Genomic DNA, 12,924 nt, shown 5'->3' with positions numbered 1-12,924 from the left:
CATAGATGCCCCCCTCCTTTCCCCCCACCCTCATAGATGCCCCCCTCCTTTCCCCCCACCCTCGTAGATGGCCCCCTCTTTCCCCCCACCCTCATAGATGGCCCCCTCTTTCCCCCCACCCTCATAGATGCCCCCCTCTTTCCCCCCACCCTCATAGATGGCCCCCTCTTTCCCCCCACCCTCATAGATGGTCCCCTTTACCCCCCCCTCCTCCCTCATAGATGCCCCCCTCCTTTCCCCCCACCCGTACAGGCTGATAAAAAAACAAAACTTAACTCACCTGACATCGCGCTCCCACGTTGATCCTCACTCCTCCTGGTCTGTCCCCGGCTGCTGCGCGGCTGCCGGGGGTGTCGCGTCTTATCCCCGGCAGCGCGCGCATCCCAGAAGTCCCTGAGCGCCGGAAACCGGAAGTCAGGGCCCAAGGCGCGCAGGGAGTTCTGGGATGCGCGCGCTGCCGGGGGTAAGACGCGACACCCCCGGCAGCCGCGCAGCAGCCGTGGGAAAGACGGAGCCAGACTCTTGTGACCGCAAGCAAAACAATGCTTGCGGTCACAAGAGTGATTGATCGGGGGGCCCCGCGGGCCCCCCTTGTGGCGGGCCCGGTCGCGGCGGCGACCCCCGCGACCACGGTGGCTACGCCACTGCATGCCCCCTGTTCCCTCTATAATGATACTCATGCCCCCTGCTCCCTCTATAATGATACTCATGCCCCCTGTTCTCTCTATAATAATACTTATGCCCCCTGTTCCCTCTATAATAATACTCATGCCCCCTGTTCTCTCTATAATAATACTCATGCCCCCTGTTCTCTCTATAATAATACCCCTGCTCCCTGCCCCCTCTATAAAGATACTCATGCCCCCTGCTCCCTGTATAATTATACTCATGCCCCCCGTTCCCTCTATAATGATAATCATACTCCCACAAATATGGGGGCAATGAATTAACTTTGTCTTTTCTGTTTTCAGGGATTAAGAGACCTACCTGCACAGACATCACCCAATCATCAGGTCAGGAGCCGATTTACTGCTGAAGTCTCCTTCTGTTTATATATCTGGTGTCTCCCGCCTGCTTCTTTTGTGTATATTTACTTATCACACCATGTTCTGTTCTAAAGTTGCTGCAATACTGGAGCAAAAACATGCTGTGATAAGTAAATATACACAAAAGAAGCTGGCGGAGGAGGAAGCAATCGGCCTACATGGGGATTGCGTATATGCAAAGCTACATACAGAAAACGAACTCATTACCCTAAAATAATATGATTTGGTAAATACAGGACAATATTGCTAATTCTTGCTAACTAACCTTACAACAGTAGGTATGCAGTAGGTCTAAGTTGTAAGATGAGATGTCGGGACGATATGAGGATTTTCCTGTTCGTGACGCCACACAGCGCTTGGAATCACTATACCAGATTTATGAAGCTGTTTGTTTTTTTCCACAGCAACCAATCACAGCTTATGTTATATATCTTACTACTCTGCCTTCTTTTGTTACATTTTTTTGCCATTATGAGGGGGGAAGGGGGGGGGGGGTTATAATGCCGGCAGCGCCGTGCTGCTTATATACAGTATACACAGAAAATTTGAACGTCAATTTTCACCTTCAAATTATCGTTATATTGTTCAAATTTAAATGATAATCGTTTTGTGTAAATGCAGCAACGATCGAAACACCACCCACAGATCGTTCATCGTTTGTTCGGTGCTGACACCATAATCATTCGCTGTAATTCCGCATTCGGTCACTAATCGTTCAGTGTAATTCCACTTAGTTCCTGTATTTGCCGGGAGCAGATGGAGTAATCGATTGTAGTAACTAACGACTATTGTTCCTTGTAATACGGGGAACGATTTCAGGTTAATGATAAATAATCTAGTTTGTGAGGATTTATTGTTAATCGTTAAAAATCGCTTCATCTCATAGGACCCTTAATAACTAATGTCGGTCCGTTATTCTAGGTCTGGTGGACTAATTGCTCTTTGTCTTTAATTGAAAAGTCCATTGAATTTAATAGTAAAAACTGTGAAAAAAGAGAAACTGTGTGTGAACAACTAAAAATAACGTCCACTGCTTGCAACAGACACGATCATTATTTTTACGTCCGTGCAGACAACGTCCGACCTTTCAGATACTCTGCATTGGACATCCGTCATTTGAAGTCAGTGAGATCGCAGCAATAGCGGACATTTTTTAAACTAGAAAAAGCATCCGCCTTTTCTCTTTTTTTGACGTTGTGTGAACAGAGCCGATTACAGCAGCTAATGATCACTGGAAAAGTGGAAGAAAAATATACATAAAATAAAATGTAATAAAGTGACTCCTCCATCCCCCAAAAGGAACAATACTTTCCGCCTTTCTCTTCTTCTATATAAAACATAAAAAATTTACTTTTTCTTTCCAGCTCCGTCTATCATGAAGTGCAGTAAAGCAGTGAATGCGCCCCTACTGGTCACTATGAGTATTGCAGTCATTTCCACCACAAGGTTCCTGATTCTCTAGGATTCCTCAGCTCTCGGGAGGAAGATGTGACGTCACCCGGAGAGGATGGACCTCAGTGGGAAGAACATCTAATGATACGACGTGATCAGGTGTAATAGGGGGGAAGAATGGGATGAAGGCTCCGGGATCAGTTCTCTATGTGCTCCATATGTAATAACATGTTCCACCATTGTCCTCTAATACCAGCAGATCCTACAGCGGAGATACAATATCCTGTCATATTACATAACCCATATATATTACATTACCCATATACCAATATATATTACATTACCCATATACCATTATATATTGTGTGTTTGTTTATGTGTGTATGTACTGTATATAGGTGTATGTGTATGTGCGTACTGTATCTGTGTATGTACTGTATCTATGTGTGTGTACGTACTGTATCTATGTGTGTGTGTGTATGTACTGTATCTGTGTGTGTATGTACTGTATCTATGTGTGTGTATGTACTGTATCTGTGTGTGTACTGTATATATGTGTGTGTGTGTATACTGTATCTGTGTGTGTACTGTATATATATGTGTGTGTGTATGTACTGTATCTGTGTGTGTATGTACTGTATGTGTGTGTATGTACTGTATCTATGTGTGTATGTACTGTATCTATGTGTGTGTGTATGTACTGTATCTGTGTGTGTGTATGTACTGTATCTATGTGTGTGTATGTACTGTATCTATGTGTGTATGTACTGTATCTATGTGTGTGTGTATGTACTGTATCTGTGTGTGTGTATGTACTGTATCTATGTGTGTGTTATGTATGTACTGTATCTGTGTGTGTATGTACTTTATCTGTGTGTGTGTGTATGTACTGTATCTGTGTGTTATGTATGTACTGTATCTATGTGTGTGTTATGTATGTACTGTATCTGTGTGTGTATGTACTGTATCTATGTGTGTGTATGTACTGTATCTGTGTGTGTGTATGTACTGTATCTGTGTGTGTGTATGTAAAGTATCTATGTGTGTGTTATGTATGTACTGTATATAGGTGTATGTGTATGTATGTACTGTATCTGTGTGTACTGTATATATGTGTGTGTATGTACTGTATCTATGTGTGTGTATATACTGTATCTGTGTGTGTACTGTATATATGTGTGTGTGTGTGTATACTGTATCTGTGTGTGTACTGTATATATATGTGTGTGTGTATGTACTGTATCTGTGTGTGTATGTACTGTATCTGTGTGTGTGTGTATGTACTGTATCTGTGTGTGTATGTACTATATCTATGTGTGTGTATGTACTGTATCTGTGTGTGTGTATGTACTGTATCTGTGTGTATGTGCGTACTGTATCTGTGTGTGTATGTACTATATCTGTGTGTATGTGCGTAATGTATCTGTGTGTGTATGTACTGTATCTGTGTGTGTACTGTATCAGTGTGTATGTGCGTACTGTATATGTGTGTGTGTATGTACTGTATCTGTGTGTGTATGTACTGTATGTACTGTATCTGTGTGTGTGTATGTACTGTATCTGTGTGTGTATGTACTGTATGTACTGTATCTGTGTGTGTGTATGTACTGTATCTGTGTGTGTATGTACTGTATGTATCTGTGTGTATGTACTGTATCTGTGTGTGTATGTACTGTATGTATCTGTGTGTATGTACTGTATCTGTGTGTGTGTATGTACTGTATCTGTGTGTGTATGTACTGTATCTGTGTGTTATGTATGTACTGTATCTATGTGTGTGTTATGTATGTACTGTATCTGTGTGTGTATGTACTGTATCTATGTGTTTGTATGTACTGTATCTGTGTGTGTGTATGTACTGTATCTGTGTGTGTATGTAAAGTATCTATGTGTGTGTTATGTATGTACTGTATATAGGTGTATGTGTATGTATGTACTGTATCTGTGTGTACTGTACATATGTGTGTGTACATACTGTATCTGTGTGTGTACTGTATATATGTGTGTGTGTGTATGTACTGTATCTGTGTGTGTACTGTATATATATGTGTGTGTGCATGTACTGTATCTATGTGTGTGTATGTACTGTATCTGTGTGTGTGTATGTACTGTATCTGTGTGTGTGTATGTACTATATCTATGTGTGTGTGTGTATGTACTGTATCTGTGTGTGTGTGTATGTACTGTATCTGTATGTGTGTCTATGTACTGTATCTGTGTGTGTGTATGTACTGTATCTGTGTGTATGTGCGTAATGTATCTGTGTGTATGTACTGTATCTGTGTGTGTGTACTGTATCTGTGTGTATGTGCGTTCTGTATCTGTGTGTGTATGTACTGTATGTACTGTATCTGTGTGTGTGTATGTACTGTATCTGTGTGTGTGTGTGTGTGTATGTATGTATGTACTGTGTCTGTGTGTGTGTGTATGTACTGTATCTGTGTGTGTATGTACTCTATTTATGTGTGTGTATGTACTGTATCTGTGTGTGTGTATGTACTGTATCTGTGTGTATGTGCATACTGTATCTGTGTGTGTGTGTATGTACTGTATCTGTGTGTATGTACTGTATCTGTGTGTGTGTATGTACTGTATCTGTGTGTATGTACTGTATCTGTGTGTGTGTATGTACTGTATCTGTGTGTATGTGCGTACTGTATCTGTGTGTGTGTATGTGCTGTATCTGTGTGTGTATGTACTGTATCTGTGTGTGTGTGTATGTACTGTATCTGTGTGTGTGTATGTACTGTATCTGTGTGTGTATGTACTGTATCTATGTGTGTGTGTATGTACTGTATCTATGTGTGTGTGTATGTACTGTATGTATGTGTGTGTATGTACTGTATCTGTGTGTGTGTGTATGTACTGTATCTGTGTGTGTGTATGTACTGTATCTGTGTGTATGTGCGTACTGTATCTGTGTGTGTGTATGTACTGTATCTGTGTGTATGTACTGTATCTGTGTGTGTGTATGTACTGTATCTGTGTGTATGTGTGTACTGTATCTGTGTGTGTGTATGTACTGTATCTGTGTGTATGTACTGTATCTGTGTGTATGTACTGTATATGTGTGTGTGTATGTACTGTATCTGTATGTATGTGCGTACTGTATCTGTGTGTGTGTGTATGTACTGTATCTGTGTGTATGTACTGTATCTGTGTGTGTGTGTATGTACTGTATCTGTGTGTATGTACTGTATCTGTGTGTGTGTGTATGTACTGTATCTGTGTGTATGTACTGTATCTGTGTGTATGTACTGTATCTGTGTGTGTGTATGTACTGTATCTGTGTGTATGTACTGTATCTGTGTGTGTGTGTATGTACTGTATCTGTGTGTATGTGCGTACTGTATCTGTGTGTATGTGCGTACTGTATCTGTGTGTATGTACTGTATCTGTGTGTATGTGCGTACTGTATCTGTGTGTATGTACTGTATCTGAGCTGCTCAGAGCTGCTCCTGCCCGATCTCCTTGCGCTGCTAATGTGTCTGTATGTAAGTGACTGCTCAGAGCTGCTCCTGCCCGATCTTCCTAAGGCCCCGTTCCCACTGAGGAAAGGTAGCGGAATTCCGCAACGAAATTGTCCGCCGCGGAATGCCATTAGCCTCCCGCTCATAATGGGAGTCTATGGGAGGCGCGCGCTGCTGCTCTGTCCGCGCTGAAGAATGAACACGTTTTCTATGTAGATTACCGCTGCCATCTGCTTTCACTTTTTTCAAACCTGCCAATTTTAAAACATTTTTATCAGAATTATGGAACTCTTTCATGTGGGAAATCAATCGGGGACAACCTTTTCCTGTCACGAATGAGCGCATATCTTCTTTTACTCTAATATTTCGTTTCCTTATGGTCTTCCCAATATAATAAAAAATTACATGGACAAAATAACACATAAATGACATTTTTGGTTTGGCGTGTTATTAGATCATTAATCAGGAACTCTTTCCCCCCAAACTGTAAATGTCTCCAGCATCTTTATGATTTATGGTTCATCCTCTCTCAGGAGGTGCCAGTTCTGAAAAATATTATTTTTCATTTGTTGTGACATCGGGTTAAATTCAAACGAGAAAACAAATCTATTCTGTTCCTTTTTATTCTTTTTTCTGACAATGAGATCTCTTTTCTCCATACTAATTGCTTTTTCAAACGCTTTTGAGGTCACTTCTTCCGGGTATCTTTTTTCTCTTTGTCTAGCGTTGGGATAGGAATGTATCATAATCACTATTTATTCTACCGAGTCGTATGAATTGTCCATATGGGACTGAGTTCTTTACATAATGGGGGTGATAGCTGTCATAATGAAGTAATGAATTAGTTGCTGTTTTTTTCCTGTAACCTTTTGTATGAATTTGATTATTCTCCAGGAAATGTATACAATTACCTCCATATTCCGCTGTAAACTGCATGTTAAGGGGATTCCTATTTAGGTATTTAGTGAACTCAGACAAATCCTCTTTAGATCCCTCCCACAGGATGAAGGTGTCATCAAGGAATCTACCCCAATATTTAATGTTGTTCTTAAAGGGGTTATTATTAGAGTATACATATTCCTCCTCCCAAAGGGCTAAAAAGAGATTAGCTAGGGTCCATCCCGACTCCGGTGCATTGGACAAACCACTTGTTATTAAATATGAACGCATTATTTTTTAAGATAAAGTCTATGGATTGGCAAATAAATCCCGCACAATCCCGATCTTTATCAGTGCGGGCCATAATCCTTCTGATGGTGGTGACAGCATCCTCATGGCGGATCCTAACCACATCAATTGAAGCTAGGACCATATTGTCCCCAATATACAATGATTCTAATTCCTGTAGCAACATCTTCGTGTCCCTCAAATATGAGGGAACACTATTTAAGAGGGGTCTTAGAAACCAGTCTGTGAATTGGGATAAGAATTCTGTGACCGAACCCCTGCCCGCCCCAATGGGGCCTCCAGGGGGGTCCACTAAGGTCTTGTGGGTTAGGGTTTACTAGGGTTGTCAGGTATCAGCTTTTCGGCATCTTTCCCCCTATCGGACCCTCCTCCACTGCCCCTCTTAATAAGATCTTAATTTATTTTTATATCCTTCTGTTGGATCACCTGGTAAAGGTTTGTATGTCTCACAATCATTTAATTGGCGCATAGATTCCTTAAGGTAGTATTCTCTAGACATAACAACTATATTCCCTCCCTTGTCGGCAGGTTTCACCTGTGCTTGTTATTTTCCAACCACTTCACTGCTCTCCGTTCACGCTCGGTAAAATTCATTTCCACCATTGGATATTGCAGCGCTTTAACCTGTCTCTTTACATTATACGTGAAATTATGCAGTGAGGATCCTGCCGACAAAGGAGGGAAGAAGTTGGATTTGTTACCTCCCGTGAAGATACTGTCACATCGGGGTATATCCTCATTCAAATCCCCACCCATCAGTTCCCATAAATCTCTTAAGGCCGCCTGCTCTTCTGAAGAAAACTGATTATAAGTGGTAAAACCCTAGGGACCTATGCACACAGGGCTCTGAGTCGCTACATCTTGCATAGGTGCACTGGGTTTGTCCTTGAACATTTTATACAGATTAATCTTACGCATAGCTTTCTCTAGATCTATATCAAACTGAGTTTCATTAAATCTATTAACCAAACAATAATTTAAACCTTTAGAAAGAGCATTAATGGCGTCTACCGATAGCGGTGTATTAGATACATTTAGTATTGTTAGCTGTGGGATCAGCGGGAGCCGCATCTGCTATGCTTGCCAAGATACCTGCTTCCGCTTTGTCCCGCCCCTGATACTTGGGGGATTTCTTTTTCCTTCCCCTACGTGTCTTCGCTCCAAAGGGGGTAGGTGTTGGGAGGACCTCTCACCTCCTGCACCTCCCTCTCCAGATTCTCCATGTTTATTTTTGAATAAACTTTAATCCGACCCGGAATCAGTAGTCCAGTATTCCGGGTTTTTCCTATTTTTCTGGAATTTTCCTCCATTTCTTTTCGGTTTCCTTTTCCCCATATTATTCAAGTTCCATGAGAATACACGATTAGTATCATAGTCTTGTTTATCCCTTTTCCTCGTTTTGATTTCATTTTGTATAGGGATCATTTTTTGTTCCATTTTCATCTCTTTCTGCCAGGGACATTCATTTAAATTCCAATGTCCTTGTACTCGTGGCCTTTATACCATCAGCAAGATTCCACAATGAGAAGAACGTTCCCAAGTCCTCTCGTCCTGATACAATGGCATTGTCCTGAGGTATAGGTGAGGTATCGACACGCATCTCTCCCGTCTGACCCTCAGCCATCCCTTAGGTGTAGTAGAAACAGTCTAATGAATCATGCACACAAAGAGTTAATTGCACCGGCACTACAGGATCCCGGCTGATACACGTTTGTCAGACCAGTGTTACCTTCACCTTCTGGTGGTCCTAGTCGTGCTCTGTTCCCAATAGTAGGTCCAATCAATATAAGCAGTGGAACGGCACTTCACCTTAAAAAGACTTCACCTTTATTTCCTCGGACAATAAACAGTAGACAGCAACCGAGAGGCGCTCACTCCCTGCTGATCCAATAACACGCCAAACCAAAAATGTCGTTTATGTGTTATTTTGTCCATGTAACTTTTTATTATATTGGGAAGACCATAAGGAAACGAAATATTAGAGTAAAAGAAGATATGCGCTCATTTGTGACAGGAAAAGGTTGTCCCCGATTGATTTCCCACATGAAAGAGTTCCATAATTCTGATAAAAATGTTTTAAAATTGGCAGGTTTGAAAAAAGTGAAAGCAGATGGCAGCGGTAATCTACATAGAAAACGTGTGCAAGCGGAGGCTGGCATCATAATGGAGACGGAGGCAGTGGGCAGTCTCGGTCTTAATGATAGGAATGAGTACAGTCTATTTCTCTAAAGGTGTTTGGATACATTTGTTTTTAACTTAATTATGCAAATATTTGTGATTACGTGTATATGTAGAGGAGAGAACGCCCCACTACCCAGAATGCCTTGAGAAAGCGCCTGACGGCGTGAAACGTGCGTGGGCAGGGAGAGAGCGCCTCTCGGTTGCTGTCTACTGTTTATTGTCCGAGGAAATAAAGGTGAAGTCTTTTTAAGGTGAAGTGCCGTTCCACTGCTTATATTGATTGGACCTATTATTGGGAACAGAGCACGACTAGGACCACCAGAAGGTGAAGGTAACACTGGTCTGACAAACGTGTATCAGCCGGGATCCCATAGTGTCGGTGCAATTAACTCTTTGTGTGCGTGTTATGTATGTACTGTATCTATGTGTGTGTATGTACTGTATCTATGTGTGTGTATGTACTGTATCTGTATCTGTGTGTATGTACTGTATCTGTGTGTGTGTATGTACTGTATCTGTGTGTGTATGTACTGTATCTGTGTGTGTGTATGTACTGTATGTATGTGTGTGTATGTACTGTATGTATGTGTGTGTATGTACTGTATCTGTGTGTGTGTATGTACTGTATCTATGTGTGTGTATGTACTGTATCTGTGTGTGTATGTACTGTATCTATGTGTGTGTATGTACTGTATCTGTGTGTGTATGTACTGTATCTATGTGTGTGTATGTACTGTATCTGTATGTGTGTATGTACTGTATCTGTGTGTGTGTATGTACTGTATCTGTGTGTGTATGTACTGTATCTATGTGTGTGTATGTACTGTATCTGTATGTGTGTATGTACTGTATCTGTGTGTGTGTATGTACTGTATCTGTGTGTGTGTATGTACTGTATCTGTGTGTGTGTATGTACTGTATGTATGTGTGTGTATGTACTGTATCTATGTCTGTGCGTACTGTATCTGTGTGTGTTATGTATGTACTGTATTTATGTGTGTACTTTATCTATGTATGTACTGTATCTATGTGTGTGTATTGTATCTGTTTGTTCCTGCCAGCTATGCAGCTGTGATCACCTAGGAGCGGCTACCTCTGCAAGGTCTTTCTTCTGGGCTCCCCGGCTGCACCGTCTTCCCTTAGGCCCTCAGTCACATATGCTGCAGATCGGCCTCCATGTGGGTGGTACAGATCGGCCTCCATGCAGATGGTACAGATCGGCCTCCATGTGGGTGGTACAGATCGGCCTCCATGTAGATGGTACAGATCGGCCTCCATGTGGGTGGTACAGATCGGCCTCCATGTAGATGGTACAGATCGGCCTCCATGTGGGTGGTACAGATCGGCCTCCATGTAGATGGTACAGATCGGCCTCCATGTGGGTGGTACAGATCGGCCTCCATGTAGATGGTACAGATCGGCCTCCATGTGGGTGGTACAGATCGGCCTCCATGTAGATGGTACAGATCGGCCTCCATGTAGATGGTACAGATCGGCCTCCATGTGAGTGGTACAGATCGGCCTCCATGTAGATGGTACAGATCGGCCTCCATGTGAGTGGTACAGATCGGCCTCCATGTAGATGGTACAGATCGGCCTCCATGTGGGTGGTACAGATCGGCCTCCATGTAGATGGTACAGATCGGCCTCCATGTGGATGCTACAGATCGGCCTCCATGTAGATGGTACAGATCGGCCTCCATGTGGGTGGTACAGATCGGCCTCCATGTAGATGGTACAGATCGGCCTCCATGTAGATGGTTGTGCTCCTGTATACGCCCCTCTGGGTATCATGTGACAGATTCAACAGAGTTCCCCTTTAAGTATGATTTCTCTTCTATTACATCACTGCAGCTAGACTATGCAGGACCCCATCAGCAGAGCCTGATAGTAACTGCACTGTGGTAGTTGGTAGTCACCCACCTATCCATTGTCATCTCTATCTCTCATTTCAAGTTGTCTCTCAAGTCGGGTCTACCCTTTCCCATCTTAATTCTTTTAAAGGGGCACTCTGGCAAATATCTTTTTCTTTCAACTGATTGCAGAAAGTTATATAGATTTGCAATTTACTTTTATTAAAAAATCTCAAGTCTTCCAGTGCTTATCAGCTGCTGTATGTCCTGCAGGAAGTGGTGTATTCTCTCCAGTCTAACACAGTGCTCTCTGCTGCCACCTCTGTCCATGTCAGAAACTGTCCAGAGCAGCAGCAAATCCCCATAGAAAACCTCTCCTGCTCTGGACAGTTCCTGACATGGACAGAGGTGGCAGCAGAGAGCACTGTGTCAGACTGGAGAGAATACACCACTTCCTGCAGGACATACAGCAGCTGATATGTACAGGAAGACTGGATATTTTTTTTAAACAGTAGTAAATTACAAATCTATATATTTTTGTTAAACCAGTTAGTTTAAGGCTATGTTCACACTGCGTATATGTCCGCCACATATTTTCGCGGCCGGACATATACGCGGTAAACTCCGGCCGGGGATTTACGTAAGTTGCCGTCGGCTACGTACGGTCCGCGAACTTACGCCCGTAGTCTACTTACGCTTCCCGAGCGCCGTACGTAGCAATCTGACAGCGCTCTTTTACTTGGACATCTTCGGCTAGCCCCGGACACCCCACAGAACCTTTTGGATCGGCACAAAAAGATGGCAAAATGAAGATATCACCACTCCGTACAGGACCGCATGTAACGCTACGGGCGTAAGTTATGGCATTTCCGTCCGCAAACAATGGTCTGGTTCATTTTCTACGGCGCCGCGTATGATCCGGGCGTAAGTTTGTACGTAGTGTGAACTGTGCAGCCGTACATCGTATACTTTCCATTGTACGCAAACTACGTAAGTCTCCGGACGCTTATTCACGGAACGCGCTACGGCCGGAAACTTACGTAGTGTGAACATAGCCGGGGCCCAAGAAATTTTTTTTTGCCAGAGTACCCCTTTAAATTTAAAAGTCTTCCTCAATTCTTGAAAACCCAGCATTCCAGCCGGTATTCTTACTTTGGGATTGTCACTTACTATGACGGGGGATACTGTCTCCTCATTGGCTCCCTTGCAGGCACGGTCCGATGACCGCCAGTCGTCCTGGCTGGAATACGGGCAAATCACTTCATTTCTCTGGGTTTGCTTGCTTCGGAGCACATAGTCAGCGACGCTTACTGACTGACTGACTGACTGCCTGATTGACTGACATACCTCATTGTATATCTGTCATCTACAAAATATTGGTTGGTGCAGCAAATCCCGTCGGTGCAGCCTTCTCTGACAGGTGGGAAGCTGATCTCACCACCTCCTATGATCAACAGTCTATCCAGAAGAAGTGTGATCTCTCCCACGGCCGCTCCACGGCCTCTAAAGTTAAGGAGAAACACTGCTAAACTATCTCTAGATGGTATTACTGTCCAGCTGCATGGTACAGAATGTTTCCTGAGACATCGCATGTGTCTTGGCGTGGCTGGTGACATGCTGCATGTATGCAGTGCCGGAATGGCCCACCGGAGTACCGGAGAATCTACGGTGGGCCTCCAGCTTTAGAACCTGAACACTGACTGACTGACATGTTGTTTCTCACTGGTTCTTCATTGGTGGGCCCCCAGGATCATTTCCTCTGGTGGGCCCCAGATACCCCAGTCCTACACTGCA

Source organism: Dendropsophus ebraccatus, chromosome 5 (assembly GCF_027789765.1).
Source record: "Dendropsophus ebraccatus isolate aDenEbr1 chromosome 5, aDenEbr1.pat, whole genome shotgun sequence".
NCBI lineage: Eukaryota > Metazoa > Chordata > Amphibia > Anura > Hylidae > Dendropsophus > Dendropsophus ebraccatus.
This window is presented reverse-complemented; position numbering follows the sequence as displayed.